Genomic DNA, 6,326 nt, shown 5'->3' with positions numbered 1-6,326 from the left:
CCTCCCGCCGCGATGCCGAGCCCGGGACCGAGCCCGATCCGCCCCACGGGGGAGAGGCGGCACCGCCCGGGACCGCAGGGCGGACACCCGCAGGACCCGAACCCCCGCATCCCGGCTCCGGCTGTGGGCTCCGTCACCCGCTTTCGGTCAGCCCCGTCCCGGCATCGCGGCAGGAGGGGGGAGTCGAGTCCCGGCGAGGGAGTGCCCAGTCCCCCCGGCCTTGTCTCAACCCCAATCCGGCCGTGCTCCGCCGCCCCCGAGACCCGCCACCCGGGGCCGGCCGGGGGAGAGGCGGCACCGCTCCGCCGGCGGACACCGGCAGGACTCTGCCCCGCGGCAGACCCCGTCCCGAGCCGCGGCCCCGCCGCAGCGCGCAGGGCTCGGAGCGGAGCCCGCCGGGAGCAGCCCCCGGGCCGGGGCTCGCCCGGCGCCGAGCGAGAGTCCCGGGCCGGCGGCACGGGGGGCGGGGCCGCATGAGGAGCGGGGCCACGGGGCACAGCCCGAGCGCGCCTGGGAACTGCCGGGGGGTCCCGGGCGGCGCCGCCTCTCCGTCATCGAGGCGGCATCGGCCTCGGGTCCGGGATCGGTTCCGGGTCCGGGATGGCGGCGGCGATTCCCGCCGCGGAGCCCCCGTGTGGGCCCGGGACCCCGCAGGGCGCCCTCTGGCGGACGCGGAGCGCCCGGTGCGAGCGCGCCGCCCCCGGCGGCCCCGGGACAGCGGCACGAGGGGGGCGAGGCCAAGGAGGGGCGGGGCCGGCTCAGGGGCGGGGGCACGGAGCGCGTGCGCAGCTCGGGACAGCAGAGCGCGTGCGCGGCGCGGGGCCGCCTCAGGTGTGCGGGGCGGGGCCGGCACAGGTGCGAGGGGGGGGACCGAGGCCACTTAAACACCGGAAGGGCGGCGGCCGCCATTTTCTCCGGGAGGAGCCGGCTGCGGCCGCTCCGGTGAGGCGCTTCTCTCTTTTCTGCTTTTATCTCTCCATTCTGCTTTTATCTCTCCTTCCTGCTTTTATCTCTTCTCTCTGTCTCTTCTCTCTCCTCTGCTTTTATCTCTCCTCTCTGCTTCTTTCTCCTCTCCGCTTTTATCTTTCCTCTCCGCTTTTATCTTTCCTCTCTGCTTTTACCTCTCCGCTTTTATCTCTCCTTTCTCTGCTTCTTTCTCCTCTCTGCTTCTTTCTCCTCTCTGCTTTTATCTCCTCTCTGCTTTTCTCTTCTTTCTGCTTTTCTCTCCTCTCCGTTTCTCTCCTTTCTCTGCTTTTATCTTTCCTTTCTCTGTTTTTCTCTCTCCTTTCTGCTTTTATCTCTCCTTTCTCAGCTTCTCTCCCCTCTCTCCTTCTCTGTTTTTCTCTCTCCTCTCTGCATTTGTCTCTCCTCTCTGCTTTTATCTCTCCTCTCTGTTTTTCTCTCCTCTCCTTCTCTCTCCCGTCTCCTTCTCTCCCCTCTCTGCTGTTCTCCCCCGTCTCCCCTCGCACCGCCCGCCCCCCCTGCCCCCGCCTCTGTTCCTGCTCTGTTCCCTTACAAACCCTGACTCCTGTCTCTGTTCTTCCTTCTCCTTCTCCCTCCATCCTCCCGCCCGTCCCGACCCTGCAGCCTCCCGTTATCCTCGCCTGTGCCCGCTCTTACCCTCCCTGTCCCCCTTCTCCTTCCTCTCTCGTCCTTATCCTTTCCCTCTCTTCCTCATCCTCCTTCTCTCTTCCTCACCCTCCTTCTCTCATCCTTATCCTCCTTCTCTCGTCCTTATCCTTTCCCTCTCTTCCTCATCCTCCTTCTCTCGTCCTTATCCTTTCACTCTCTTCCTCATCCTCCTTCTCTCTTCCTTATCATCCTTCTGTCGTCCTTATCCTTTCCCTCTCTTCCTCATCCTCCTTCTCTCGTCCTTATCCTTTCCCTCTCTTCCTTATCCTTTCCCTCTCTTCCTCATCCTCCTTCTCTCGTCCTTATCCTTTCCCTCTCTTCCTCATCCTCCTTCTCTCGTCCTTATCCTTTCCCTCTCTTCCTCATCCTCCTTCTCTCGTCCTTATCCTTTCCCTCTCTTCCTCATCCTCCTTCTCTCGTCCTTATCCTCTTTCTCTCGTCCTTATCCTTTCCCTCTCTTCCTCATCCTCCTTCTCTCTTCCTTATCATCCTTCTCTCGTCCTTATCCTTTCCCTCTCTTCCTCATCCTTTCCCTCTCTCTTCCTCATCCTTCTTCTCTCGTCCTTATCCTTTCCCTCTCTTCCTTATCCTTTCCCTCTCTTCCTCATCCTCCTTCTCTCGTCTTTATCCTTTCCCTCTCTTCCTTATCCTTTCCCTCTCTTCCTCATCCTCCTTCTCTCTTCCTCACCCTCCTTCTCTCGTCCTTATCCTCTTTCTCTCATCCTTATCCTTTCCCTCTCTTCCTCATCCTCCTTCTCTTGTCCTTATCCTTTCACTCTCTTCCTCATCCTCCTTCTCTCTTACTTATCATCCTTCTGTCGTCCTTATCCTTTCCCTCTCTTCCTCATCCTCCTTCTCTCGTCCTTATCCTTTCCCTCTCTTCCTTATCCTTTCCCTCTCTTCCTCATCCTCCTTCTCTCGTCCTTATCCTTTCCCTCTCTTCCTCATCCTCCTTCTCTCGTCCTTATCCTCCTTCTCTCGTCCTTATCCTTTCCCTCTCTTCCTCATCCTCCTTCTCTCGTCTTTATCCTTTCCCTCTCTTCCTTATCCTTTCCCTCTCTTCCTCATCCTTTCCCTCTCTCGTCCTTATCCTCCTTCTCTCTGTCCCTTTCTGTCTTCCCCCGCAGCCGCGGGGCTCGGGGCGCCGGATAATAAAGCCCCGAGGGCCGGAGCCGGCGCCCCCGGCGGGAATCCCCTCACGGGGCCGGAGCCCGCGGTGCGGGTCCCCCCACGCACAACACGGCCCCACACTGCCGGGTGTCCCCACATCACACTGGGGGCTCCCGGGGGACTTAGGGTGGGCCCCCTCCTCCGGAGGGGTCTGGGGTGGGGTAGCGAGGGTTGGGGGGCTGCGGGGGGGATTGGGATGGGGGGGTTTGGGAAGGGCCCCCTCGTTAGGAGGGGGTCCTGGGGTGGGTGGGGAGGGGGGTTTGGGAAGGGCCCCCTCGTTAGGAGGGGGTCCCGGGTGGGGGGTGGGTTAGGGAGGGCCCCCTCCGGAGGAGGGGGTCCCGGGGAGGGGCGGGGGGCGGGGCCCCCTCCGGAGGGGGGGGCCCGGGGTGGGGGGGGGCTGGGGGGCTCCGCCCCCTAAGCCCCTCCCACTTCGGGCCCTCCCCTCCGGAGGGGGCTCCGCCACCCGGCCCGTCCCCAGGACCCCCTCCTCCGGACCGGGGCCCGGGGGGGGAGGGGGGGCGGGGTGGGTGGGGGGGGCAGCAGGAGGGGTCACGTCACTCTGCACCACAATCGCACATTTGTGTCTAACGACAGCACTCCCCCACCTATTCCCCCCCACCCACCCCGCCCCCCCTCCCCCCCCCGGGCCCCGGTCCGGAGGAGGGGGTCCTGGGGACGGGCCGGGTGGCGGAGCCCCCTCCGGAGGGGAGGGCCAGAAGTGGGAGGGGCTTAGGGGGCGGAGCCCCCCAGCCCCCCCCACCCCGGGCCCCCCCCTCCGGAGGGGGCCCCGCCCCCCGCCCCTCCCCGGGACCCCCTCCTCCGGAGGGGGCCCTCCCTAACCCACCCCCCACCCGGGACCCCCTCCTAACGAGGGGGCCCTTCCCAAACCCCCCCCCCCCACCCCCCCCAGGACCCCCTCCAGAGGAGGGGGCCCACCCTAAACCCCCCCTAACCCTCCCCCCCCACCCGGGACCCCCTCCTAACGAGGGGGCCCTTCCCAAACCCCCCCATCCCAATCCCCCCCGCAGCCCCCCAACCCTCGCTACCCCACCCCAGACCCCTCCGGAGGAGGGGGCCCACCCTAAGCCCCCCGGGAGCCCCCAGTGTGATGTGGGGACACCCGGCAGTGTGGGGCCGTGTTGTGCGTGGGGGGACCCGCACCGCGGGCTCCGGCCCCGTGAGGGGATTCCCGCCGGGGGCGCCGGCTCCGGCCCTCGGGGCTTTATTATCCGGCGCCCCGAGCCCCGCGGCTGCGGGGGAAGACAGAAAGGGACAGAGAGAAGGAGGATAAGGACGAGAGAGGGAAAGGATGAGGAAGAGAGGGAAAGGATAAGGAAGAGAGGGAAAGGATAAAGACGAGAGAAGGAGGATGAGGAAGAGAGGGAAAGGATAAGGAAGAGAGGGAAAGGATAAGGACGAGAGAAGAAGGATGAGGAAGAGAGAGGGAAAGGATGAGGAAGAGAGGGAAAGGATAAGGAAGAGAGGGAAAGGATAAGGACGAGAGAAGGATGATAAGGAAGAGAGAAGGAGGATGAGGAAGAGAGGGAAAGGATAAGGACGAGAGAAAGAGGATAAGGACGAGAGAAGGAGGATGAGGAAGAGAGGGAAAGGATAAGGACGAGAGAAGGAGGATGAGGAAGAGAGGGAAAGGATAAGGACGAGAGAAGGAGGATGAGGAAGAGAGGGAAAGGATAAGGACGAGAGAAGGAGGATGAGGAAGAGAGGGAAAGGATAAGGAAGAGAGGGAAAGGATAAGGACGAGAGAAGGAGGATGAGGAAGAGAGGGAAAGGATAAGGACGACAGAAGGATGATAAGGAAGAGAGAAGGAGGATGAGGAAGAGAGTGAAAGGATAAGGACGAGAGAAGGAGGATGAGGAAGAGAGGGAAAGGATAAGGACGAGAGAGGAAGGAGAAGGGGGACAGGGAGGGTAAGAGCGGGCACAGGCGAGGATAACGGGAGGCTGCAGGGTCGGGACGGGCGGGAGGATGGAGGGAGAAGGAGAAGGAAGAACAGAGACAGGAGTCAGGGTTTGTAAGGGAACAGAGCAGGAACAGAGGCGGGGGCAGGGGGGGGCGGGCGGTGCGAGGGGAGACGGGGGAGAACAGCAGAGAGGGGAGAGAAGGAGACGGGAGAGAGAAGGAGAGGAGAGAAAAACAGAGAGGAGAGATAAAAGCAGAGAGGAGAGACAAATGCAGAGAGGAGAGAGAAAAACAGAGAAGGAGAGAGGGGAGAGAAGCTGAGAAAGGAGAGATAAAAGCAGAAAGGAGAGAGAAAAACAGAGAAAGGAAAGATAAAAGCAGAGAAAGGAGCGAAGCGGAGAGGAGAGAAAAGCAGAAAGAAGAGAAAAGCAGAGAGGAGATAAAAGCAGAGAGGAGAAAGAAGCAGAGAGGAGAAAGAAGCAGAGAAAGGAGAGATAAAAGCGGAGAGGTAAAAGCAGAGAGGAAAGATAAAAGCGGAGAGGAAAGATAAAAGCGGAGAGGAGAAAGAAGCAGAGAGGAGAGATAAAAGCAGAGGAGAGAGAAGAGACAGAGAGAAGAGATAAAAGCAGGAAGGAGAGATAAAAGCAGAATGGAGAGATAAAAGCAGAAAAGAGAGAAGCGCCTCACCGGAGCGGCCGCAGCCGGCTCCTCCCGGAGAAAATGGCGGCCGCCGCCCTTCCGGTGTTTAAGTGGCCTCGGTCCCCCCCCTCGCACCTGTGCCGGCCCCGCCCCGCACACCTGAGGCGGCCTCGCGCCGCGCACGCGCTCTGCTGTCCCGAGCTGCGCACGCGCTCCGTGCCCCCGCCCCTGAGCCGGCCCCGCCCCTCCTTGGCCTCGCCCCCCTCGTGCCGCTGTCCCGGGGCCGCCGGGGGCGGCGCGCTCGCACCGGGCGCTCCGCGTCCGCCAGAGGGCGCCCTGCGGGGTCCCGGGCCCACACGGGGGCTCCGCGGCGGGAATCGCCGCCGCCATCCCGGACCCGGAACCGATCCCGGACCCGAGGCCGATGCCGCCTCGATGACGGAGAGGCGGCGCCGCCCGGGACCCCTCGGCAGTTCCCAGGCGCGCTCGGGCTGTGCCCCGTGGCCCCGCTCCTCATGCGGCCCCGCCCCCCGTGCCGCCGGCCCGGGACTCTCGCTCGGCGCCGGGCGAGCCCCGGCCCGGGGGCTGCTCCCGGCGGGCTCCGCTCCGAGCCCTGCGCGCTGCGGCGGGGCCGCGGCTCGGGACGGGGTCTGCCGCGGGGCAGAGTCCTGCCGGTGTCCGCCGGCGGAGCGGTGCCGCCTCTCCCCCGGCCGGCCCCGGGTGGCGGGTCTCGGGGGCGGCGGAGCACGGCCGGATTGGGGTTGAGACAAGGCCGGGGGGACTGGGCACTCCCTCGCCGGGACTCGACTCCCCCCTCCTGCCGCGATGCCGGGACGGGGCTGACCGAAAGCGGGTGACGGAGCCCACAGCCGGAGCCGGGATGCGGGGGTTCGGGTCCTGCGGGTGTCCGCCCTGCGGTCCCGGGCGGTGCCGCCTCTCCCCCGTGGGGCGGATCGGGCTCGGT

This window comes from Cyanistes caeruleus, chromosome 5 (assembly GCF_971803275.1).
Source record: "Cyanistes caeruleus chromosome 5, bCyaCae1.hap1.1, whole genome shotgun sequence".
Classification (NCBI taxonomy): domain Eukaryota; kingdom Metazoa; phylum Chordata; class Aves; order Passeriformes; family Paridae; genus Cyanistes; species Cyanistes caeruleus.
The sequence above is the reverse complement of the archived record's forward strand: the minus strand, read 5'-3'. Positions refer to the sequence as shown.